Source organism: Spermophilus citellus (assembly GCF_964194105.1).
Source record: "Spermophilus citellus genome assembly, chromosome: 11".
Taxonomy (NCBI): Eukaryota; Metazoa; Chordata; class Mammalia; order Rodentia; family Sciuridae; genus Spermophilus; species Spermophilus citellus.
In genome coordinates, this window is record NC_138192.1 from 20,494,063 (window position 1) to 20,521,991 (window position 27,929).

At 42.4% G+C, this 27,929-nt stretch overlaps 1 protein-coding gene across 4 annotated transcripts in view; it reads right to left on the reverse strand.

The window, feature by feature from the left end:
- Nucleotides 1-27,929, reverse strand: part of MGAT5 (alpha-1,6-mannosylglycoprotein 6-beta-N-acetylglucosaminyltransferase) — a 340,832-nt gene that overhangs the window by 311,873 nt on the left and 1,030 nt on the right. The window lies entirely within an intron of this gene.

The window sequence follows — 27,929 nt, forward strand, 5'->3', positions numbered from 1 at the left end:
GAAGTTCCCAAATTAATCTCTACTTGCTGGTTCCTTAAGTATCTTACCTGTCCAGTGTTAACTAAAGACTGTGATGTGGGCTGCTTCTGGGTGGGGGGGGGGGGGCAGATGATGGTCTACTTGGAGAACTTCTCTACAGGGAACCGGGAGAGCCAGAGTTTAGGAAAACTCACATCAGGATGTGGAAGTTTTGCTTTTTGGTACCTAATACAATTCCTCCTTGTCTTTCTACCTTAGTGGCCTTGCTCATGCCTCTTTAAGATGGAGCAAACAGGGACCATGCAAATCCTAGGAGGCAAGGTGGTGGAAATGCCTGCCACCCGAGTGCTCAGCCCTCTGTCAGGCCCTTCTCATAGTATTGAACATTTGACAGTCTCTCTGCCAACTACCTGGTTATTCTGTTTAGTCTACAGCACCTGAGCTCCCCTGCCTGATAGCTTCCCATTGGTTCAGCCAATAAAGACCCAGTAGGGCACTGGAAGAAGGTGAACAAGGTCAAGGTATTTCTTGTCAGCTCTTTCTTTTTTCCTTTGGAGCCACATCTCTGGGCACCATGCTTCCCTGACTCCTGCTGGGCAGCCCCTCCTCCCTGGTTCTAGATCTCTAGGCTCCAGCCATTGGACTTCCTTCCTTTGTCCCTCACCACTAAGGCTTGTGTGGGTTTCCCACAGTCCTGAGTCAGGATGTGTTGGCCAATCTTCACTAGGCCAGCACCTCTGTAACTGCGTCTTTCATTAGTCATCATTCAAATTGTCAGATGTGAATTCTGATTCTAGCCAAAAGATCTGACATTGACTGTCATTTTAATCATTATTGCTTTTGCAAGTGAGAATAAATGTACAAATGTGGGTCTATAAGCAAGTGGGGCATTTCTAAGTTTATTAACCTGGTAAAAGCACTAGGCCAAGAAGAGCCAATAAGGCTAATATCCATGAGGACTTGAACACAAATTCAAATTCAGGGAGATGAGGATAGCAATCCCAAGGCATGGATTTAGGACCTCTAAACTCGTCTTGTAGTAGGTGCCCAGAGGGACATATCATTTCTCTTTCTTTGCTTTTCCTTGCTTCCTGCCACCCACTTACTAACAGAAAGAAAAAGAAAAAGAAAACCTCTGAGGGACCCGTGGGCTATTTCAAAATCCTTTAGGGAATACAATCATCAAGGAGGATAATGATAATAACTACCTGTCGTTGACCTTGGATACACTGCAAGGAAGCATTCTTTATCTCCCTCTACCTAACAGATCAGCACACAGATTCAAAGAAGTTGACATGGATGATCGATAGATTACTCCAGTCCCACACCCCAGATTGGCCGGGACTCCAAGGTTGCTCTGATTTCTCCACAGTGCCTTTCCTTAAAAGAAGGAAATAAGGATCCATGTTCTGCAAATTACTTCTGAACTGAGGCTAGAGGAATTAGGATCCACAGTGTTAGGCAAATCAAAAACATCAAAGAGAATTTTAATCTCAAGGGCAACTTGAATCACAAATCCTTTGTGAAAGTTCACTAGGCTATAAGCAAAAAAATATATGCAATGTGCCTGTATGGTACAACCTGTACTGTATAATCCCATCATGGATATACATGTGCATGTGTGTCCCCTTAAGGGCTGTGTATGCACAAAACCTGTCAGCAACAGTTATCTATAGAAAGGTGGCAGAACTGTCCTTTTCTCTCAGTTTGAATATTCTATTGTGAACATGAAGCTTAATTTCTTATCTGAGGGACTACAGATATAACAGCGGTCTCCTAAGATCATAAAGGAGCTGGAAAGTAAGTACTGCAGAACACATCACTTGGTGTTGGTTTAAACAAGCATCATCCTGCCAGGAATGTAAAAATAAAGCAATACAGCTACAGACAACACATAGTGCTTCATCGTGATAAATGACTGTTACTGATTTATGTATTTACTACACTATACCTTTGGTCATTATTTTAGTGTACTCCTTGTTATATTTTTTTTAAAAATAATATGCCATGTTTTACTGGCAGCAACCTCATCCATCTCTTGTTTACAAGTGTCTCTGGATCACAACAAGAGGACCAATGATGTGGTTGACCTACACCAACAAGGTTCGTGTTCTTGTTTTGTTTTGTGCAGTCTGAGGATGGAATGCAGGACCTTATGCACTTGAGGCAAGTGCTGCACCACTGAGCTACACCTCCAGCCCCACAAGGTTTGTGGAAGCACACTCTATGATGTTCACACAATGATACAAACACTTAATGGCTGGCACAGTTCTCAGAAACACATCCCTGTGATTAAGGGACTGATGACTGTAATTGGTCTGGACACTGGAATTCCTGAAACTCTCTCAGATGATCCTATGGGCAGACATGGTTGAGAACCATGACAACATCAGAATAAAATTTGGACCACAGGTGACAGAGTAGGGTCTTAATCTTTTGTATTCCCTGAACCCCACTGACAATCTGATAATTGGGCATTTCCTTCAAATAATGCAGGAAATGCATGAAATAAAACACAAAGGATGTAAGGAAAACAAATTAGACTTGTTATCATAATATGTTAAAGTTGCAATATGGTAATACAAGTGCCTCTTTATGAATACACAAAGTTACAAGATCCAAAAGTGGGTCAGTTATATACCATCATTTTGAAGTAGTGATGACTGAAAAAAATATTTAGAAATCTCTGCAACAATAGTAATGTGATATGGATTCACAGATGACAAAGGTCAAAGTATTCCTGATACAGCTGGCTCTCTATATCCGTGGGCACTACATCCTCAGATTCAACCAAGCACAGATTGAAAATATCCCCCTCAGGATATTATTTTTGTACTAATTTTTTCTTGCCATTATTCCTTAAACAATACCGTATAACAATTATTTACGTGGCATTAGTGCTTATACGTCATCTAGAGATGATTTAAAGTACACGAGAGGATGTGTCTAGGATGTACTATTTTATATAAGGGATTTGAGTGGCTGCAGATTTTGGCATCTACAGGGGTCCTGGAATCAATTCTCCTCAGATTCCAAGGTATAACTGTTTTACTTTAGTTTATGCCTGTACCCATAACTGAAGAAAAGGCCAAATTTCAATGAGAACTTGGTGCATAAAAAAAGGGAATTACTTCTCACCACCTAAGTTCACAGTCTTTCCCGTACAGAGAAGGGGAAGAGGACAGGTGAAAACGGACTTATAGGACTTGCTCACCCTTACATTGATTTGACCACCTTCAATAGAAGGGAGGAAAAAAGCCAATAATATCAACCTCATCAAGTGCTAATTTCCAGTAGACTATCCCTCTTTTTCTCTTAAATAACTCCGTAAAGTTTCTTCAAGACATGAAAAATGTACAATTCCTGAAAATTAACTACACTGTATGTTTTAATTACAGCAATATATTTCAAGTGCCATGTCATGTGAAAAGATTCCTGTTTCTTCCACTAAAAAGACTCAACTGTTTTATCTGCCTGGAGACATCCATCACACGAGTGCCAATATCTTGGGATTTAAAAGGGGGGTTTTTGAAACTTTCTAAGTGTTTAATCAATAGGCTCCTTTTCATATAGTGCTATGCTGCCTGAATAGATTCTGAATGTTTTTTCCCCCATTTAATCTGAATTTAAAATAGCATTAACCATGCACTGAATGGCTGTTACCCTTTGGGTACAGCACTGGGCTCTTTTCTTAAATTATTCTAATGCTCACATCCATCATCTCATCTTACTAATGAAGAAATAAAATGATTAAGAATTTCAAAACAGTTGATGTTACAAAATCATTTTCTGAGAAAAACAGCGTGTATATGAAAGAGAGAACCCAAGCTACATTAAAATTCGTGTTTGAAATTCCAGCTGTAAATCAAAAGGTACTTATTTTTAAGTTAAGTAAATAATAAAATATTGTCCTGGGGTAGGAAGGAGACACCACTTCACTTTTCCTAGAAACAGACAGAATTAAGTGGCTCAAAAGTCAATCTTTCTTCATAGCCAAACTTTCCTAACTGCAGAATGACTTCTCAAATTTCTTCCACTCATGAGTAATTCAATGTTCCGATAAAAATGCAAGAGAGAATGGCATTGTCAGACCCAGAATGCAGGCATATGGCAGTCAAAACAGCAGTCACCACTCTGCAGAGGCCAAAGAAGCTCAGCTGCAGACCCCAGTACCCAACAGACCAGGAGGCACTGGCCCATGTAATGTCTTGAACAAGTTAGGGAGGTTCCCAATGTCTCATGTCCATCAGAGACAACAGGAAGGTTCTCATTCATCACGACTAAGATACTTTTGAAATGACCCTATTCAAACACTTTAATTCTAAAAGTTCTCAGAACTCATTCCCTTCGTCATGATAAAAGAAGCGGGGCAGGATGGAGTGAAGTGACATTAGTTTTACTTTATGCCCACTATGAAATCAGTTCTTCATTTAACCATTTAATGGGGAGGGGGAGACATCATTAATGAGTTGTTTCAACATTAACCAAAACTATAACATAACTAAGAATGCCCCAAACCCTCCGTAATGCCGGATAAAGAGTTGAAAAAGGAAACCAGGAAAGAGAGATCACATGGAAAAGACCAGACTCACCAATAACATGGACATGTTGAAGACAGTCCTACAGAAAGTCACAGCACTTGCCTTATGTTCTCAAACCACCTTTCCCACCAGGGTGGAAATGTAGAAGAGGCTAGAGCATAAAAACAAATGGAGGCATGGTATGTCATGAACAAGAAAGAACTGGCATTATTAAGTCCTAGTAAGTTTAAGGGACTTTCACAAGCAGAACTCCTTTATTTTTTTCCACAACCTTATCAGATCAGTAATCACCCCTCTCCAATTTATAAATGAAACTGAAAGTCAGAGCAATTAAGCAACTTTCCCAGAAGAAACGTGGTCAGTAACAGCAATGAGAATTGGAAAGGGCTGTCCTTGTCCTGAGGCTCCTTCTCCTGCCCCTCACTCCCCTCAGACCTTGTTATTTTCACTTCAAATTTTAAGACTCAAGAAAATTGTATCTCAGATTCTTAAGGATGGGAGTGGTGGGGCAGAACTTTCGTAGGTCATTATCTCTTGGAGGGTAAGGGGAAATATCAACATGTATCCAGGAAGGGAGAAGAGGAGGGAGAAAAAAAGCAAACGGATTGATTTAAACCGACGTGATTCTGCAGTCTGCATTTGGGGTAAAAATTGGGAGTTCATAATCCACTTGAATCTAATGTATGAACTATGATATGTCAAGAGCTTTGTAATGTTGTGAACAACCAATAAAAAATAAAATAAAATAAAAATAAATAAATAAATAAAAATAAAAATAGGGAGGTTGAGGTGGATTCCAGAAATTATACATCCTGAGTATTCAATTTCTAAACAGGAATATTTAGCAAATCATTTGTGAACATTTGAAAAGATGGTCCTACAAAGAATAACTGATAAACAGCCAGGCATGCCAGGGTAAACCCAGGTCCTTTCTGAAAGGGATGCTTAGCCTGGTCAACCTAGAGGTGGTAGAGACTCATGGCCTCTGTTTCAACAAGCCATTGGACATGGTCGCCTGTGTGACATCACTCTCAAGGGCCCAAGGACATCAAAGGCCCTCCCAACCTCCCAAACCTCCTTCAAAATCATTTTGATCATGTATCCCTTCAGCCCCAAATAAGCATTACCCTAACACATTTAAAAAACAAAACAAAACAAAACAAAACAAAACAAAACAAAAAAAATATATATATATATATATATTACTGCCAACGTATAACTAAGTAAAATTTAAGATTTTAATTTTTAGGGGGGGAAAATGCAAGTTTTCTTCTTCCCTGAGCACTAAATATTAGAACTCACTGCCTTGGACATGCAACAATGCAGGTCTTAGGCCCAATGACTTCCCTCCACTGCAGCCACCTCCACTGCCAATGCCAGTAACCTGTTCTTCAGCATGAGACTCCTGGAATCATTCCTTTCCATTTTATCGTCATCCACACCTCTCCCCTCCAGATTCTCTTAGCCCCCTGGACCATCGACTATCAGTGCCTTCTTTTCCACATCCTCATCTTACTTCTCTGATCACCCCACCAAAATCTCCACCTTTTAACAACAAATTATGGCTTTGCTTCACAATCTAACTTCCCTTCTGCACTCAGGGAGCTTAACGGTATCAGAAAAAAAATAAAATAAAAATAAATGAATGAATATAGAGTACCCACATAAACAATGTGACCAGGTTACTGAGGCCCTGGTTTTCCCCAGGTCTCTAAGCATAATAATTCAGGACTTTTCTTGTCCTCAGCCAACTCCATTTCCCTTCCTCCTCAGCCAAGCTTTAGAACATGCACTACCTTCCTTCCTCCCACCTGCTAATTAGTGGACCTTTCTCATTGCCCTCCCTCCCCCATTCTCTTGTGTGCTAAAACATTCTCTGAGCACACACTGTATGCTCAGCATTCCAGACAGGACCAAATCTCACAGTGCTTGAAAGTACCAGGGACTAGGCAATGCTGAGAATACACATCTTTACAAAATAGGGAGCAAGCATGGGCAGAGGTAGGGCCCACCTCACTCCCTGCTCACCTATGCTTTCTCCAATTTTTCAAAAATATTTGCATTAAAATTCAAATAACATACTTAGAAATGTATAATTCATATGGGGGAGGGATGTTCAGCTCAATGGTAGAGCATGTGCCTGGCATGCATGAGGCTCTTGGTTCCATCCTCAATACCAATAAAGAAGAAAGTGTACAATTCAGTAGCATGTCATACATTCACCTTGTTGTACAACCATCCCTTCTGTTTACTTTCAAACATTTCTATTGCCCTAAACAGAAACCCTGAACCTAGTGTCTTCCTCCCCAGGCCCAAGAATGACACTCATCTGTTTCCTGTCTATGGATTTATCTTTCCTGGGCATTTTATATCAATGGAGTCAGCAATGCACTCTCCAATTCTGAAACAGCTCTGCCCTTCCTGCTTTGTTCCTCCAGTGTCTCTCTCTTCAGTGCTTTTGGTCCGTGTCTCACATCTGTCCGGAAATGCCCAGCCCCCTCCTGCCTATGCCTTGGAAATCTCCCTGTGAACTGGTCTTGCCTATGAGCAATTCTCTGACCCCTTAAAAAACAAACCCATACTTCCTTTGACTTTCTTCCTCTTGTCAGTACAGGTCCAACACCTTCCTTCCCTTCTCAGCCTCTGATTCATTCAGCAGAATTTGGGAAGGTCCTCAAAGATTTCCAAATGGACAAAAGCAATAAAAACTTAAAGGCCTTATGTGTTAGTCAGCTTTTCATCATTGTGACCAAAATACTTGACCAGAAAGAGGAGCAAAAGTTCATTCCAACCTCCCAGTTTCAGAGGTTCAGTCCCTGGTCAGCCAAATCCATTCCTCTGAGCCCGAAGTGAAAACATCATGGCTGAAGGGCATGGTTTAAAAAAAAAAAAAAAAAAAAAACAGCTGCTTAGTACATGACAGCCAGGAAGCAGAGAGTTCCAGGATCCAGGTATAAAATACAATCTCCAAATTACACCTGGAATGACCCATTTCCTCTAGCCACGCCCCACCTGCCTACAGTTAGCAGCCAGTAATCCATTCAAATTATTTATTCATCGAATGAATCAATCCACTGATTAGGTTACAGCTCCTCATAATCTAATCATTTCACCTCTGAACAGTCCTGTATTAACACAAGAGTTTGGGGGGAACGCCTCATATCCAAACAACACCACCATATCTCTCCATATCTCCCCAGTGCCTCAGGTCAAATGATGTATGTGACCATGGGTAACTGGTGATGAAGTTTCTCCGGTGCCTTCTCAATTTTCTTATCTGTAAAATGGGAATCAGAACACCATTTACCTCATTGGGTCTTTTTTTTTTTTTCTTATTTTAAAATTATAGATGGTCACAATATCTTTGTTTGTTTAATTTTATGTGGTGCTGAGGATCGAACCCAGTGCCTCACATGTGCAAGGCAAGCCCTCTGCCACTGAACCAAAACCCCAGCCGCCTCATTGGGTCTTTTTGAAGAGTAGATGAGTATAACAAGTACCCGAAGTGCTCAAAAAATGTGTGAGGCATGCAGTGAGGGTTCAAAAATGTTATCACCAGGGTCAGGATTACCTGTCTCATAAAACCCTTGGCCCTGCTTGCTCAGGAATGGCTACTTTAGCAGCCATTTTCAACTTTAGCAGCCAACTTCTTTTCAACGCAACCTATAAGTGCAAGAATTTTTCAAAGGACTGGCTCTTCCAGGGTAACACTTTTTCAAGGTGATATCATCCAGTCTCCTGACTTTCACTGCTACCTGATGCTGGCAAGGCCTCAACCCCACCACCACCCCCCCCCATTTATTCTGGTCTTTACTTCTGGACTCGGTTCTGCACCTACATGGGAACACCTTTGCACACATTAGCACCCTGAGAGTGCCTCGAATAAAGCATTCCCTAAATTAAGAATCATCCTGCCCTTGCACTTCTCACCACCTCCCTGCCTGCCACCCTTTCCCCTCCTGACTTGAGTTTTCCATGATCTCTCACCAAGACATCAGCCTGCCCTTCCTGTTCCATCGTATTCTGTACCCTGTTTTGCATACAGTGGCCAGAACAGCCATCCAAACTCCAAATCTGCCCAAGTCACACTCCTCCTTAAATTCTTGCAGGAGTCTACTCTCCACTGTTCTCAGGATCAAGCCCAAATGTCTTCCCAGGGAAGGCTGTCCCTCATGTATCCCATCTATGAAGTGCTCTGGGAATGCTGACAGCTCAAGGCAGTGCTAAAATCAGCCCACACAGCCCCCTCTGGTGCAATGCCTTTCCACCAGAGTCTGCCAGATTCTGCACCCATCTCATGGCTCAGTTGAAGCCTTCCCTGATGCCATGGATCAGACTAAGTATCCTTCTTGCATGAAACTCACTGACACTAGCATCTTATGGGTCGGTGTTCCTCTTTAGACTGTAAGTTCTTTAAAGACCCTGTTTATCTTCTCCATCTATGCATCCCCTCATCCACCCACCCACCTACCCATCCATTCATCTATTCACCAAAAACATCCTGAAGGTTTTGTTGAACTCAGCTCTTGAAAGGAATAAAATAGCTAACAAGGCAGACCTACTCATTGCCCTCCGCTAACAATCCAGCAGTGCAGACAGAAAGAAGTGTGTGGCCACCACATGCCTCCCCTAGCAACTACACAGGCTCCCTGAGTTGAAATCCTGTCTTCACCACTTGTTAGCTATGAAACGTGGGGTACATTAGTTCACCTCTAAATGCCTTAGTTTCCTCATGTGTAAAATTAGAACAGCAGGGCCTAACTACTACTTTCATTTTTTTTTTTTTTTTTTTTGGTAAGATTGAGAGCTAAGAGATGTAAATTGACAGAAAGGATCCATAAAACTGTCTGGTACATCATGCCTGCTTTCTAAGAGTTAGTTATTCTTCCTGTAGTTGGAGCAATGGGAAGCATTTATGGCGGGTCCCACTCTGGATGGGGAGTCTGGAGCTGCAGTCGCCTTTGTGCCAGTGTCTTAAGTATAAGCCCTTGGTAAATGTTTATGGAGCCAGCCAGGTCTTGGAGAGCCCTTCAAGAATAGTTCATTGGCTTGGCACCAAAGACTTTCAGAGCTTAAAGTCACACAGGATAACATCTGACCCAACCCACCCACTTTGGTAAAAGAGACAGAGGCTCACCAGCTAAAAAGTTAGTCATAGGGACCAGCCTCCAGATCTCCTGACTTCCTGGTGGGTGTCTTGTGGTGGCCTAATCCAAGCAGCTTCACGTCACCCCCAGCAGCCCAGCCGTTTTACATCTTCCGTTTTACATCTTCCGTCTCCCTCTTTAATGGCGGCTGCTCACCACCCACACTCTTTTCTTCCCTTGGTTCCCTTTCTCATGCCTCTCCTCCAACCTAGTTTTGTTTTTCTGCCTGTCTTATGGTTGGGGGTTCTCATTCTTCCAAAGAAATGTCTACCCTTTCACAAAAGTGAACCAGATATGGGTCTGCTCTTCATGATATGGCTCAAACAAAGCATGGGGCAGGTGCAATCCCTGGGCCTTCCAGTCCCCCTTCAGGACTCCCTGATCACTCCCCATGGGAGGGAGATTTTTCTTCATCACCAGAAAGTTACATTTTGCGACTCTGGGATTCAGATGTTTTAGATACTCCAAGATTCCTAAATAGTTGTTGTATGGTATTATTTGGGGAATACGAACAAGAAAAAAAGTCTACACATGTTTGGGACAGAAACTTTATTTTTCCCAAAAAGTTTTTTTCTGAGTGGCTGAGGCTTGAACCCAGGGCTTCCTGCATATCACACACATGCAGATCCCACATTAATCTAGATATACAACAAAGGGCAAGTAACGGCTCTCAGTTCAAAACTGTATCCTAAAGTTCCAACCACGTACATAAATATCACCCATCCACCCCTTTGCTCTAGCTTCCCAGAAGTGGCCTCTACATGGCCTGTCACTTTGGCACTGCAGACTGATGACAAGTGGCATTCCAACAGGACTTTTATTTTTTCAGGCTGTGGTATTTACAGAACTGCTCTACTCTGAAACTTCTGCTTGGACACTTCCATAGGCTTAGAAGGCAGCCAGTAAACTTAACACTGTGAACAAATAAATCCTGGTGTGCTGCATAAAGCTCTTGATTACTTTCCATGGTTGGGTTATAATGGCATTTATAAGAGCCTTGCACTTCATGTATCTTTAAGGCCGAGCCTCTGCTGAGTTCTCATGCACATGTCTGACACTCACGGGAGCACAAAGCTCATCACAAGCCTGAGTGCGGCAAGACAGGAAATGTAGTTACGTTGAAGGGCTGGGATTTTTAGGCTACATCTCTTAGAAATGATTATACCACACAAATTTGCCTTGACAATAACAGCCATGGACACAATGCTAAAAGTGGGGGGTAAATTTTTATATAAATGCCTTACTACTGAAGAATTGACGACAATCCAAATCCTTGGGTTCCACATCTGTGGATTCAATCATCCATGATAAAAAATATTTGAAAAAAGGGCTGGGGGTATAGCTCAGTAGGAAAGCATGTGCATAGCATTCATGAAGCCCTGGGTTCAAGCCTCAGCCACTCAGAAAAAAAAAAATTTGGAAAAAAAAAATTTCTGTCCTGAACACATGTAGACTTTTTTTTCTTGTTCTTATTCCCCAAATAATACCATATAACAACTATTTACATAATATTTACATAGTATAAGGTTTTATGAGTAATCTAGAGACGATTTGGACAGGATGTGTATAGGTGAGATGTAGACACTATGCTACTTTATGTTTTGGGTGCTGGAACAAATAACTTCTGGACACCAAGGGACAACCAAATGTCACTGTCTTAGCTACTGGCTATGAAGATGTTTGCCCTGGATATGAGACGTTAGGAGTCTTACTTTGCTTTTCTTGTAAATGCTAAGGCAGATCTGTTCTTTTAAAAAATAAATGGAAAATCATTTATTTTAGGAAAAGAAAAATCACCTGCCTTTTTGATAAAACACTTTCTACACGAAAGACCTCTAGCACATCTTTCTCTTGCCAAAAACCTTTTACCTAGCTTAGGAGTGTTTTTCTTTGGCTCAACACCTAGAACAGGACTCATCCTCAGAAGGGCATTTGACATGCACCACATGAATTCATTTGTAGATGGGTGGCTTGAGTCAACAGCCTGTGATGGAGAACAGGCAGGCTTTAGAATCAGAGATCTGCCTTGAACCCCCAATCAGCACCTGATTTGCAGGGGATCCTACATCCTTTTATGTTTGTTATCTTAGCCTAAACATTAATAGCACCACTGTTACCTCTCAAAGAGTCCAGGTTTCAATGATAAATTATGTGGTCACCTTGCTTATTATTGGAGTTACTGCAGATAAGACTCTTCACACAGAGTCTCAAGTTTATTCAATGAAAACAAGGGAATCTAACTGTCACAAACATGAAATCAGACATTGTGCACAAGGCTTGTTTCCAGAGTGTCTAGTGTTCCCCAGAATACCAGTTTCCATGCCCAAAAGGTCAGCTCTCAGGAGAAAGTGTTTATCCATATACATCATGGACCCACCTCTTCCGGGCAGGTTGAATATAGGACCTGTATTTCCCACTTTTTATTGCTATAATATCTATAAAATAGGAATGAGATCTGTGTCCACAGCTGCACATTAGTTCCATCATCCACCTGACTAGGAGATGATTCATTCATGGATATTTAAAGGCCTACATTCTAGATCTTCTGGATTTTATTTACTCAATCTACAAAGGTGGGGTTAAGATCAAGTCAACCCAAATCAAACCTCTATAAAACAGGCTAAGTGAATGTGGTACAGAATACAGAAGGCTAAGAGGTCCTCTGAAGTAAGTGTGATTACCATACCTCTTAGTCAACTGACTGTGGTGAGTTTTCTTTCTTAAGCCAAAAACAGCTGGCCATATAGATCCCATGGAAGAACAGCTTGTTTAAAAAAAAAAAAAAAAAAAAAAAAAGGATCTTACATACCGCACTTTAAAAATGAGGCCTAATCATATTCACAGTCTCAAATATGAATCTGCACTATCAATCAGTGGGTCCAGAAAACAATAGAATTTTGTTATTACCACTTACAGAGAGAGAGAGAGAGAGAGAGAGAGAGAGAGAGAGAGAGAGGAGATGCTGTCACTTCATTGCTAAGCTTGTTAAATAAACATATGTTCTCCCTATTTCAAATGAATAGTAACAATTTCCACTTCTTTAAGAGGTGGTTTATTGGGGCTGGGGAAGTGGCTCAAGCGGTAGGGCGCTCGCCTGGCATGCGTGCGGCCCGGGTTTGATCCTCAGCACCACATACAAACAAAGATGTTGTGTCCGCCAATAACTAAAAAAATAAATATTAAAAATTCTCTCTCTCTCTCTCTCTCTCTCTCTCTCTCCCTCTCCCTCTCTCTTTAAAAAAAAGAGGTGGTTTATACTCAAGGAGAAATGTGAGTAATAACTAGATCCATAGAAAAATGAAGAAAAAAAATCATGAGACTATTTAATCCCAATCTTCAGCATAATATTTTTGGAAACAAAGAATGAAAAGTTATTCTTTCCATTATCATTTAATATGATTGTCCAATGTATTTGTGTTGAATATGTAAAGGTCCTTGCCTACCATAACTTCTAAAGAATTAGAAAGGAAATGTTCAGCATTTTCATGCTCTAAACACAGACTTAGAAGCTATAAGAAGAAAAAGATGCTCCTGGCATTACAACAATGGCTTTGTGTCTGGAGGACATCGAGAAACAGAGCAGAAAGCTATTCTGACAAAGTCACTTCCTATCAGCAGAAGTTTCCAGAAACAGAAAAGGGCTGACAGCACTCCAGAAATCCAGTTATAGCTGCAGCACAGCACCTTGCAAGCTGGACTCACTGGGTAGCAAATTAGCAACCAAGTCAAGTACATACCTATGGAGCTGTCTACCTCTACCCTGAGTCCTAATTTCTAGAGAACATTCTTCTCCCACATAAGCCATACACACAACCCCCTACACACACTCACAGGCAGGGAGCCATCTGCAAAACAGAGTAACTTCTTACAGTTGTGTTGGTTATTATGTAACTTTGAAGCATATGAAGAGATAAATGTCTGGTTTTTCTCCCCTTGAAAAACTGAAGCAGAAATCACACTTCTGGTTAGGATTCACATAATCAGTATGTTTTTAAGTAAATGCTTCATGTACCTTATACAACTTGACAATTTCACCAAGGGAATGTTCTAACAAACTTGCCTCCTCAAAATATGATAGAAGAGTGAGTCACAGATATAGTTCAACTGGTTGACCAAGTCTAAGAAGAAAACTAGCCAGGTGGAGATAAGCCCACACCCACTCCAAACCCTTGTCTGACAGCCTTGGGGAAAGCCAAGGAAGAGAAGGACTCCTGGTGACAGGAAGGGACAGGGGAGCAGCAGGCTGTGTGTATCCTGAATGTTTCACAATGCTCTACAATTTCTATACCATACCCCCCCCCCCAGAAGACTGAAGAGGCATATGGACCCCCTCACAGAAGGATTTTTTTCTTTTTTTCTTTTTTTTTTTTGAGAGAGAGAATTTTATTTACTTTTTAGTTTTTTCAGCGGACACAACATCTTTGTTGGTATGTGGTGCTGAGGATCGAACCCGGGCCGCACGCATGCCAGGCGAGCGTGCTACCACTTGAGCCATATCTCCAGCCCAGAAGGATTTTTTTCAATGCATAAAATACATAGGATCTCAAGAGGAAATCAATTATATTTAAAAAGTTGACAAAATATTTTTTAAATTATGATATAGTAATACATATACGTGTTTATTTAGCACATTAAATAACACTGTCTAGCAGCAGGTTTAACAACCACTATAATTTCCAAGTGGTGATGAGTATTGATATTTTAAGATATCTGCTAACCATGTAGAGTGTGAAATCAAAATATTGGATATCTATTGGTGAAAAAGTCACAAATAACACTCATACTGCAGCAATTTGAGGCCAACATTTAAAGGTGAAAAAATTGCAGCAGGGTACAGTGGTGCCTACCTATAATCCCAGAGATTTGGGAGGTTGAGGCAGGAGGATCACAAATTCAAGGCCAACCTCAGCAATTTGAGGAGATCCAGTCTTAATAAGAGAACTGGGGATGTAGCTCAGTAGCAAAGTGCCCCAGGGTTCAAACCCCAGTATGGAAAAACAACAACAACAAATGAAGGACTTGCTAAATTTTGCTACAAATTAGTAAACATCAAAGTGCGATAAGTTGCCATGAAAGCTCACAGATCTCCCTGAAGCCTTGCAGTGGGCTCATGTGAAAAGTCATGTGATAATCTGATTTAATCCTTGCTATGATTTCACAATGGTTTGTCCCCCCCACTGTCCAAGTGGTAGAAATGAACAGTGAAGGAGGAGCCTAGTGAAAAGTAAGAGGAGGCTCTACCCCAGTGAATGGATTAATGCTATCTCAAAAGAGTGGTCAGGTCTCATAGGACTGGATTCCTTCCCATGAGAATGGGTTGTGTGAGTTTGGCTCAGAAGTGAGTTTGGCTTTCTCAGCTCATACTCTCTTGCTTCCTTTTCCATCATGTGAGCTCTCTCACACACTCCCACCATGTGCTCTCACTATGTGATACCATCTGCCACGTATTGATGCACTCAGGGGATCCTCACCAAATGCTGGCACCATGCTATTTAGACTTTGCAGCCACCAGAAATGTGAGTCAAATCCTCTTTATACATTACCAATCATCAGGTATTTTTGTTGTAGCAGCACAATGTGAACTAATATAACCTCCCATCCCTATGGTCTTTCCAGAATAATGAAAATACCCACAAGGGAACCTTTGTCCAAAAACAACAATTAAACCACATATGTGGGAGAGCAGAAGGTCTGCACCAAGGAGAGTCTACCACATGTATGTGTGACTGGGAGAGGAGCAGTATGACTGGGACCAACATCTATATTCCTTTTTACTGATGCATCCAATGTATGGGTCACAGGTTGTTTTTTAAAATGCTTGACATTAGCAGTAGTAATTCAGCTGAAGTATTGGACTAGAAGGGAAAAGTTATTTTATAAACCATCTTCCCTAGCACTGAAACCTATGGGACCCCAAAGCCTCCAGCTTATAGCAAATTTCCAATACTCCTTTACTGTCTAAAGTCAAATTATTATTAAAGACATAGTTTCAAACATACTTGCTGAATGCCATAAGAATAACATAAATGGGAATAAAAGTAACTTATGACAAACCTGATGTATTTCAATATGGAATTAGTTGGGCAGAATTACTCTAGCAGCCATAATAGCATTGTTAGATGCCTGCACTTTATGTTTTAAAAAAGGGGGGGGGGGTCAGATGCAACTGTAAATGTGAAATGTGAAATGGAGAGTCACAACCAACTGAGAGGCTATGAAATCACTGCAGATGAGGTAATGCTATATGGGTGGTATGAATCTCCAAGGGTAACTTCCCCAACAAAACAGGGAGCAATCTTCTTCTTCATTGACTGGAAAAGTCAATGTGTTTTTGAAATGTACAAAAATGATGTTTATACAGAAGTTAGGTGTAGATTGAGGTTTGCTTGCCCATGATAACCTAGTTGTAGCATACAGCTTGTGGCACAAGACTGTTTGTTCTTCCCACACAGATGTTTTACATCTATAATGCTTTGGATCTGGAATGTCCCCCAAAAAACTCATGTGTTAAAAGCATGGTCCTCAATGCAGGAAGGTTCAAAGGTAGATTTTTAGGCAATGACTAGATAATGAGGACTCTGACTTCATCAGCGGATTAATCCATTTGATCAGTGAAGTAATTCATCAAATAGATGGACTGGGGGTCATGCCCTGGGTTTAGTCTATCTGTGGTCCCATCATCTTCATCTCCCCCAACCCATCTCTCCCAGCTTTCCATCTGCCACGAGTTTAGCAGCTTTCCTATACCATCCCTTATGCCATAATATTTCTATCTCAGAGCTGGCTGACATGGACTGAGACCTCTGAAGCCATGTGCCCCAAACCAACTTCTCCTCCTCTTAAGTTGTTCTTGTCAGGTATTTTGGTCAGAGTGATAAAAAGCTGACTGACACAGCACTCCTGGTCCTCACCCAATAAGTGCTATAGCAATTCTCAATGAATGACAATGAAAATTGCCCCCACACATTTCTGAAATGCCTATAACCACACTGTTGGGTCTGAGGCTAGACCAGAATCCTATCTTTAGGTCCCACCCCTGCCTACCTCTAAGTGATTGCAAGCTGGCACAAAGAGGACACTCCCTGGGTGACTGGGGCAGGCACTACAAGAGAAAGCTTAGACTTGTATAGGAGGTTCCTTTACCCAGAGTTCTGCCCTTGGGACAAGAAAAGCGGAATATAGTAGGGAGAGAAAATAAGCAGCCAGGCAGATGGAAGCAGGAGGAGCCTAGATCCCAGGATGCAGGTGGCTCCTGGAACCTCTCCCAGTCCCTGATGTGAATTCTCCACTTTGGCTGCAACAAGCTCCAATAGGTTTCTACTGCTGGTGCCCAGAAAAATCCTTATTAATTACACACACCCAACCACCTGGAGGGAAAGCCACCCACCTGAACTAAGGGGGCAGCAGCAACAACAAAAATGCTCGAGGGAACTTACTCCGCTGTCAAAGAAGCTATGTTTCTTGAGGAAGGTCCCTCAGATCTTACCTAAGATTTTCATGCTATAGTCAAACCTCATCCATTTTGATCCTATCCTCACTGCCCATAAAAGAAATGAGTCAGTGGCCACTCTTCATCTGGCATTTCAGATTCTAAAAAGACATATCCAGATCATTCTGAAGTCTTTTCTGGCTCAGCTCTTGCTCATCAATTCCATGAGCCACACAACATAAATAACCATGTCGTCCTTCCTAACAGGATTGGAAAATGTAGGTATTAAAGAAAGTTGGCCTTTAAGGGCCCAATTAGGTCTGAGTGGAAAAAAAAATTTTTTTTTTCCTAAAATCTGTTCAGCTGCAAAAGTTCATGATTTAATGTCTCTAAATTGTATTATGCTCAGAAATACTACCACCCTAACTCAGAAATGTGGCAATAAGGACCACTTGCCAGAGATGTTCTTAAAAGAAGGCAGGATCACTGTTTCTCTACCTCTTCCACTAATGGACTCCATTATATCACAAAAAAAAGGCCCTGCTGGAATCTAATGAATAAATAACTAGCACTTGAATGAAATTTGTGTCCATTTTAATTCCAATTAGTTTCCACTAGAAAGCCTTATTTAAATTAAAAGGGGGAGGCACAACACTACTTATAATCAAACACTTTAGAAATGCTTGAAAAGTTTCCCAAGCAAGCCAATCAGGTATAATGTTAAATAGCAAATTTTAACTGCTGGGTCTAAGTAAATACAAAAAGTTTGAGTATGGGATGGGAGACAGGTTAGTATTCTGCATCTGGCAGGATATCAGAAGTACCCAGGGTCACTTCCAAATGGAGAGTCACAACCAACTGAGAGGTCCATCATCGCAGTGCAAGAATCAGAAAAGTTTGTCTTCAAGGGTCAGAAAATAAATCAGGCACTTCAGGCAAGGTCACCATGACTCATCTCTGCCAATGTCAAGTGAAAGCAGTCATAAGCAATACAAGAACAATGGGAGGGTCCCATTCCAATAAAACTTTATTTACAACAGGGGCAGCTGGTCATAGTCTGCTGATCCCTGACCAGCATTTTTTTTAAGCAATAAAAAGAGAATAGAAAATATTGGAGGACATCATACTAATAAAGGTAAGTACTGTTTCGTAATGTGAAACTTTACTTGCTGTTACATATGTGAATTCTGAGTCAATATATGTTGTTACTATAGATTCAAATCAAAAGCTGACAGAATAGAAGATTTGAAAAAAAAATACATTGTTGAGGCTGGGGTTGTGGCTCAGTGGTAGAATGCTCACCTAGCACACGTGAGGCACTGGGTTCGATCCTCAGTACCCATAAAAATATATTTTAAAAAAATAATAGCATATGGAGTAAAAAAAATCTTAACTGTTCAAGAACAGAGTCTGCTTCTGAGTGAAACTGGTGAGAATTTAAAGAACTTTAATGTTGTGCTAAAAACAGAGAAAGAGCAGATATCATGGGACATTCATACAGCTAAAATTATAATCTTAAAAGAATATTAATTAGTTACAACTAATACAAAATGATCTTCCGGAGGACACTAAAATTACTTCTCATGTTCTTCAAATATCTAATAAGAGCTGTGTATCAACTGTTGCAAATTTCTCCATAACTCAGTGGCTTAAAACAAACATGTTTGTACACAAAGGTACAGGTTAGACGGGTGATTCTGCTGACACAGGCCAGGCTGAGCTGATCTAGGCCAGACATGCTCAGGAGACTGTGAGCAGCTGATGGGTCAGAAAGAAGCTGGATGGTCTAGGATGGAATCAGCTGGCATATCCTGGCTCACCCCACTGGGCTAGTCTGGGCATATTCTCATGGTAGAGGCAGAGATCTGAGAACAAACCCAGTACTGACAAAGCCAATCAGAAACACATAGGAGCTCTTAAAACTGTTTATACACAATATTTACTAACATTCCATTGGCCAAAGCAAGTCACATAACCAATACCAGGGGTGGGAGTGGGAAGGAAGCAGAACTACAAAGCTACTGGGGGAAGAATGTGGCTATAGACATTAATCAGAGCCATTAGTGCAATCAATCTACCACCAGTGATATTTATTGTTTATTATCACCTTGGCAGAAGCAGAGAGATCTGACATTATTTCAGGTTTTTTCCATTACTATTGCTCATTATGTTTGTTCATAATCACTTGTAAGGCAGAAAAGCAGAGTGAAAAGAATGAACAGCTTTAAAACGCAGGCTTTTGTAACCTAGCTCTTCCACTTCTGGCTATGTGACCCTGAACAAGTTTGCTTCACTCCTCCGTTTCCTCATTATAATAAAAGGTTCAGGGACAATTACATACTATGCGACATGTAGGAGTACTTGGCTCTCTCTCTGGCCTTAGCAGAACTCAAAATTTATTTAGATACTAATATGCTTTGCAAATAGTTGGTGCGACTATGTTCAAAAAGAGAGGAATGAGGAAACAGGTGAATTTTCTATAACAGTTAAACACCTTCACACACACACACACACACACACACACACACTCACTCACAAAAAGCTAGTTTTCATAAAGGGTAAAGAATCGTTTCCTTTCAAAGAATATTGAGGACTGTGGTAAGCACAAACATGTCCCCCGAAGATATTCATAACAGAATCCCTGGAACCTATGATCATATCACCCTACAAGGCAGATGTGATTAAATTAAGGTCCTTCAGATGGAGTGATTACCATGGATTATCCTGACTGGTCTAATCTAATCACTTGGATCCATAAAAGAAAAGAACCTTTCTCAGCTCTCTCCAGAGTACCAGCTGGGGGCAGAGCACAGGACTCAGCTCAGGGTCGGTGGTGCTGAAGGAAGGGGACACAAGCTGGGAATTCAGGCAACCCCTAGTAGTTAGGAAAGGCAAGAAATGGATTTGCCCATGGAGCCAACAGAAAGGATGCTAGCTGGTGAGACTCCTGTTAGAGCTTTTACTTACAGAATTAAAAGTGACTGAGTGTTGCTTTAAGCTCCTGGGTTTGTGGTTGTTACAGCAGCAATACAAGGATGATGTAATCTAACAATGAGGCAGCAGAAAAGTCTCTCTTAGCCAGGTGCAGTGGTGCAAGCCTGTTATCCCAGCCACTGGGTAGGCTGAGGCAGGAGGATCACTAGTTCAAAGCCAGCCTCAGCAACTTAGTGAGGCCCTAAGCAACTCAGTGATACCCTGATTCTAAATAAAATACAAAAGAAGGCTGGGGATGGGGCTCAGTGGTTAAGCACACCTGGGTTCCATCCCCAGTACCAAAAAAAAAAAGAAAGAAAGAAAAGTCCCTCTTGAAACAACAGGACTGGTAAGAAGAATTTCTGGAACTTGGAGAATATTAACTAGACATGGCATCAAAAATGGAAAGCTGTTTCTGATTCTGATTTTAGGGGCGGTTGGAGAAAAGGCAATATGATAGAAATAGCAACTCACAATATCATGGAAAAACTTTTAGTGCACTTTATAGGAAAGAACAATAAAAATCATCATCCTCAGCATCTAAGCACCCCTACTTATGACTAGTGGAAAGGCCTCACTAAAAAAGTCTTCCACAGAAACTCTAGAGATTTCATTTATATGATGCTATTCCAGACCTGAACTCCAACACTTACTGCTCACTTTTTTTGTAGATGACAATAAGGTAATAACCCCTGGTTAGGTATTAAAACACACACACACACACACACACACACACACACACACACACGGAGTTTAAATCTGTTGATCTTCATGAGCCCATGTATCATATGCACTGTGAATGAGGCAAATGTCAACAAAAAGTCCACAGAGTGATTTGAAAAACAGAACTTTATAGAGGCACAAAGATCACATAGGACCTTAAAATTAGGAACACACATAAGAATATCTGTAAGGATAGATTAAAGAAGCTAGAGTTCCCTGGAAGGATACACTAGTAAAACCTCCCACGCCCCCAGGACAGGAGAAGCTGAGTGACACGTCATCTGACAGATGAGAAGCTGGGTCCAGGAGCACAGAGCCAGCCCACAGGGCCACAGCAGCCCAGCTCAGAGGCCTCACCTGCCAGAGCTGGGGTTCACTCACCAGCCCCACCAGCAGGCTTCTCTCGTGACTCCAGCACGCCAGGCCCTGTGCCAGGCAACGAGCTCCCAGTCTGTGCCTACTCTTCTCTGTGTATTTCTTGGGTTAGATGTGTTTTTTTTTTTTGGGGGGGGGAGGTTGTTTTGTTTTGGTTTGGTTTTTTGGAACAAGTCTGGGGGGGCGGGGAATTTGCCCTTGTGGGAGTTTTTGAACATTTGAATAACAAATAAGGCCTGGTGAACTTATAGAAGAAAAGTGACCAGTGACCGTATTTACCCAAGAGAATGACATTTGCACCTACAAAACAATGTACAGTGTAGACTGCCCACTTAACAATGGATGTCACCTTTACATCTAGCAAGCATAATGATTAAAAATCAAAGAGAAGTGGGGAGGATGTATCATTCTTAGGGGAGATTAGAAAATTGCATTAAAGGGGGAAAGCAACAGAGAGGCCTGATACTGTGCTTGCAGGAGTCTCACAGAGGACTGCAGAAACCTCATAGTATACATTACTAGGAGAGGAGATAGAAAAAAGCTTCCCTTTCCATACATGCCCCCCCCAACATTTTGCTGCCTCTACCTCTACTAGCTCTAAAAATTATAGTGGAGGAAGCTGGGTGTGGTAGTGTGGCCTGCAATTCCAGTGACTGTGAGGCTGAAGTAGGAGGATCACAAGTTCAAGGCAAGCCTCTGCAATTTAGTGAGACCCTGTTTCAATATTAAAAAAAAAAAAACAATAACAAAAAGACGGTGCTCAAGTGCCCCTGGATTCCATCCCCAGTAACTAAAGAAAAAATATGTATATACAGAGAGGGAATGACAGAAATATATCAAACAGAAATACTAACAAAGATACCAAAGGAAAACAGAAAGATGAAAGATGAGATTAACAGGGGCATCAGAAATTGCTTCCCTAAAGAAGATGTGCAACATAAAGAATTGGTCATTTAGAAAACTCATTGCTATGAATACTAGTAAATTTAAAAACAAAAATCAGAGTTGAAAATAACAAATTGCCTTAAAAAAAATCAGCTGCATGGAGACTGATATAAAACCCTTATCCTTTAAATATAGTTGCTTCACAGGGAAGCATAGAAGTCATGTAAACAGGATTTGGCCCGGCTCGTGGCTGTGTCAATGCCGAGTCACATTTCCCAGGATGCTGTGGCACAGAACCACAGAATTTTGTGAGCCCGATCATCTTCTGGTCTTTGGACTTCAATTTCCCCAGGGAAAAATACTGCTTCACTAGAGGAAGGGAGGTTATTTCTAAGCTGAGAGTCAGGACCAAGGCTTCTCATTTCTAAACATATAAAAGTAAACATCCCCAAAGATAGTGATAATAAAGGGTTGGTTCTTCGGTAAGCATTTCACTGTCTGCTAAAGGGAGTTTATACAAGAACAAAAGTAACTTGAATGTTTTCTCAATCTTTTTTTATTATTTTTTTTAATTCATTGAGGGAATTTGTTTATTCTACACCTCTTTTTGCCACAGGTGTAGACTCAGACAACATCAACACTGAACAGATCTCTGGAGTTCATTCAACCCCCTTACTTTCCAACCTGAGGCCCAAAGTGGTCATACAGGCTGACTCCTGGTATTCACATTTGTCTTCATGACTGAACTTAACTCTTGGAGTAGGACCTGACCACAGAGCTACTCGAGGAACTCCAAACCCCTTGAGCAGCTAAGTTCTATTTATTGAGCAGAAACATTTTGAAGTCAGGAGCAGGAGACAGAACTGATGCCTGATCCATTCCTAAGCACAAGAAGGGACCAGAAAGAAAGGAAACGGAGCCCACTGGTAGACCCAGCAGCAAAACTCCACCAAGTGGGTGATCTCAGGGGTCAGAGGAACATCTTGCAGGGCTTCTGCTCTCTTTCTAGGATTCCCCACACTGTGGAGTTGCCTTCACAGGCAACCTCTACTAGTTGGTTCAGGAACAGTTCTGACACCACTGCCACATCGCTCTGTGCTCTTAAAGGTGAAAATCAATGCCTAGAGGAGCAGGAACCCAAAGACACATTGAGAGAATTAATTAATAAGAGTAAAACATAACATTCAGCCCAGACAGTATCCTTAAAATGTTAGACTGCTAGGGTGGAACACACATGTAATCCCAGCAACTCACTTGTAATCCCAGGTATGTCAGGGACTGAGGCAAGAGGACTCTGAATACAAGGTCAGCCAGGGCAACTTAGCAAGATCCTGTCTCAAAACAAAATTTAAAAAGAGTATGTGTGGAAAGGGGAGTTTGGGTATGTAGCTCAGTGGTAGAGTGCCACATGCCTAGCATGTGGGAGGCCCTGGGTTCAATCCCTGGCAAAACAAGATGTCAAATTGCACAGGAAAAGCAAGAAGAGAACACATCACTCCAAGGGACATAAATCACCTACGTACCCCCATCCCAGGAGGGGGAGGAACTGTGCCACTCCCATATTTGCTCCCCCACCATATTCCAAAGTAAAGCTGGATGTGAACCCACTTGGGACTCTAGGAAGACCCAAAAGTCCAGCACATTCTCTTCCCGGAACATCTCTATAAACAAAGCAGGCACACATTGTTATCAATTGTTCCCAGGGGACCCAGGGGCAGGGCTGGGGCTCAGCATTGCCACTTCCACCTGCTGGTAAGCAAGTCTGTCAACCTCTCTGCAGGTCTGTGTCCTCAGCTAGACAGGAAGGGGATCCAGAAGGACTCCACTGCTGTCCCTTCCAAACCCCAAGTGTCTTCAGACTTCTTGGTTGGGATTATAAAGGAGGCCCTGCTAAGTATGTGATATCCTTGACAGCCTTAGTAACTAGACATGGTCCAGCTAGCATGGGCTCTGGGTTCAAATCCTCACACTGCCTCCTGAGGCCGTTCAAGACTTTGGCCAGATTTCATGACCCTGCATGTTACAGTCTTTCTATGTATAAAAACTAGGAGCAAAATGCTTCAGGGTTGTAAAAAGGATTAAATGAGATAATACAAAGGAAGCATGTAGACTAATGTCAATTATGGAAGATAAATCTTTTTCATCGTTATCATTCTTATTTTCTTGATTACCTGTTCTTGACATTTTTCTACCAAGACATATAATCACCATTACAACATACTTCCATGGCAGGCACAGAGATGTAGAAAAGAACTGTCAGGGTGGAAGACTTTTCTGTGTGAGATACTTATAAAAAGCATTTTATACCAGCATGACAGGACCCATAAGCAGTTTGTGTGCAGAAGTACAACACTATGGAGCTCAGACAGGAGCAGGGGCTAGTACACCTCCAGGGCCAGCCACAACCACAGAGGAAGCAAACAAGTGAGCTCTTGTTATTCTAGGGATAACACTATAAGGCTGACTTCTTAAGTATATTGCAAACAGCAATACTGAACTCTTACTAGTAATAAAATGTTTGGGCTACACCTCACCCCTGAGCTCGTGGACAATAGGGTAGAGAAAAGTTCCTTTTCCGTTCTCAGCAGGGCCAAGGTCCAGCAGGCATTAACACGGGCCTGGCCGTGGAGGTGACAAAGAGACAGTGCCAATTTCCAAGGAGAACTGCTCCCTCCAAACCTGACACAATAGCTTATACCCCTTGCCTCTCCAGACAAGGAGCCCCAAGAGGAAGGCCCCGCTCTGATTCCAGAAGGCTGTGTGTGTAGACAAGAGAGTCGATTCCTTCAACCCTTCTTACGCATGCATACAACATACAGAACAAAGTCAGAGAAAGGTCCATTTAATTCTGGCAATGGAAAAAAATAAAATAGCCTAAATGGGCAAACACAGCTTAAGTCCCCACTCTCGGCTGAGAGCATGGTCGCAGTACTAAAGGCTCCTGGGACTCACCTTGGCGGCTTTCCAAGAGCTATTAGCTATTAGTTTGCATTAACACACTGAAAGAGAAGGTCAGATAAATTAAAAGTGAGAAGGTAATTCAGAGAAAGGACATCTTCATACTAAGCAACAGCAGAATGCATGACACATGGTAAAGACTGGATATATACTGAGTGCACTTACAGACAACATCAGGGTCACACATGCATTTGTGTTAGTGATATGGACACAGGACGTAAAGTGCATACAAGACAATAGCTTAGTTGAGAAACTTTATAAAACTTTAAGGATTGAGAAGATCTTTACTGAATTTTCAACAGAAATTTCAAAGTATAGCCATCTTCGGACTATTAGGAGTGACTCTATACTTCAAAGCAATTATTAACTTTAAAGGCAGCCTGGTAAAACCTGCACTGACAAGTTCCAAATGCTCCACTATCACCTACATGGCAATTCTGCCCCCACGAAATATAAAATTTTTACCTCCCTTTTTTTAAAGTACCTGTATTCTGGAACATACATACTTTCCTTCAGTCAAAACTATCCATCACCTGTTCACCTGGCACTAGGACACTTCTACAAACTGACAGTCACCATAGCAACCCCCCAGAGACAAACCTGAAGGAACCACTTTCCTGAGACTCACTATAATAGCATCAACATACAGGGCCACCCCACCCAGCCCCCCCCCACCCCTCATAGAGCCAGGAGGACAGGACAAACAGGAGGATAGGACAGAAGAAAATGAATCCCTGATGCTCTTTAAGCCTCTTGGAATCGGGTAAAATCCCAGTCAGGATGATCACAGAGTGAGAGAGGGTACACACTTCCAAGCACAGAGGGTATTGATGACTATTCTTTGTGATTTTCCAGGCATCTCGGCAGGGCACACACGTGTTTCCTGACAAAACTTATTCCATTGTGACCCTGCAGTGACTTGGACCCCCAAACCTGTGGAATATAAGGAAAAGGTCAAATGTCAGTTTGCTATCTGGGACAAGTCCTGAGCAGCTATACTTCTCAGGGGAGGAGTCAACTCCCCACCCTTCCCACCCCCAGTTAGGGCCACAGGGTGGGGGGACTCTGGCATTTCAATGCCTTTGGAGACCAGATGAGCAGAAGACTGGTTGGTTATTTTTAAATTGAGAAAACTGAATGGGAAGGGAGAAAACCTGATTCTTGTGATCTCTTAAAGGCCCCTTCCAGCTTCCAGATTCTCCCAAGGAACACTGCATATGCACATACATATGCACACGCTTCTTTATAAAAATGTATACGGATGTGTGTGTGTGTGTATATATATATATAAATGAGTACAGTATTCACACTTCCAAACACAAAGTACTTGAAATGCACACTGCTGAGATCAAAAGGCTAGTGAGCTGCTTTGCAGCAGCTGGGACTGAAGCACACAGATACCACTGACAGATCTGGGCAGAGCCTAGCAGCTCTCCTGACATTGCAGTTCACCTTAAAACCAACTGACTGGTGGCCATTTGGGTAGCTGCAAACCCTGCAAAACTCCATAGACTCTTTCTCCTAGTGATTCTAGTCACAAGTGTCCAAAAGCCAGAAGTTCAGGCTGGGAAAAAAGGAAGGAGAGGAAAGAAAATGCCCAAGCCCTATCTCCAGACACCCAGCTCCACTACAAACAGTAGGCTGGCAGAGCAACTTCCTTCCTCTAGTTCAGTTCCTTAAAAGGGCAAAAAGGTCATTCTCTTCCCACCTTGATTTTCAGGGGTCCCCCTCAACACGTTGATCACAGGTACATTAAGTTGAAAACTGGAGAAAACTATAAAGTCCTCTAAAAGGAGGAGTTTCACTCTGATCCTATACTGTCAAACAAATTTAAGGGTGTCCATCTCAGCCCTGAACAATCAGAACAAAAATAATTTATAGCAAAGAAGAAAGGAGTGAAAATCCCTTCAGACGAATGAATTGAGATGGTTTATCCCAGGTTGTTATTTTCTGGGATCAGACAAGAGTTCTGATCCCTCGTCAAGAATCAAAATGTGGGTGACAGAGGCCAATATCCGGGATGCAATAGGAGTAATAACCAACCAAGCCGCTCAGGTCCTGACAAAGAGCTGGGGAGCTTTGGGTTTAATGAACTTGCTCTCCACTTACAGACCATTAGAACAAGATCCTCCTCTTAACACTTTGTTGACAGATGTGCTGCCAGCCCACAGGAACAGTTTGCCTCCCCTCCAACTTCACAGCCCCAGTAATGCCCAACATTTCCTAACCGGGCCAGCAGGGCCGGGTGCAGACATTGGAGTCCTCCCAGTGTTGGGTCCTGGCAGGCAGAGCCAGAAGTATGGGGCCTTAGACCTCCACTAGCGTCTCAGAAAACCATAAGCATCACCTTGTCTGTGCAGCCCAGAGATGCTTGGCTGTTCTTAACGCTGCTGGACAATGCAAGCGCCACCCCTTCGCTCTTCGACAGGGTGGCTAGGAAAGCGCGGCTTTGTGTGTGACAGCGAGTGTGCGCGCGCGAACGTCCCCAGGCTCACACACCCCCTTCCACCTAGCCTGCTTGCAGCTCCCGGTCTGTGCGCCCGAGGGGCGCACTGCGAGAGGATCCACCTGGCAGACAGCCACGCCACCAGGCCTCTGGCCACACGGCCTCGGGGAGTAGGGAATGACATCCACGCCCCAGTGCCCAACCGCAGGGATGGCCGGAGAGAGCAGAACCCGGAGCCCGGCAAAGGCGAGGCAGGGGCCAGGGGCACAGAAGGGCGACAGGAGGGCACAGCGCTCCCCACTCACGCACCCCCCCTGCCCCCAACTTTTGGAGCTGGGGGCCAGGGCTGCTCGCTACTCGGCAGGAAGTTCACAAGACCGCACTGAGCATGCTCTTAGGGAGTGTGTGCGCGGGTGTGGGCTCTTTGCTCCCTCAGCCTCAGCAACCCGGCAGCCGCGCTCAGAGCTCTGGCC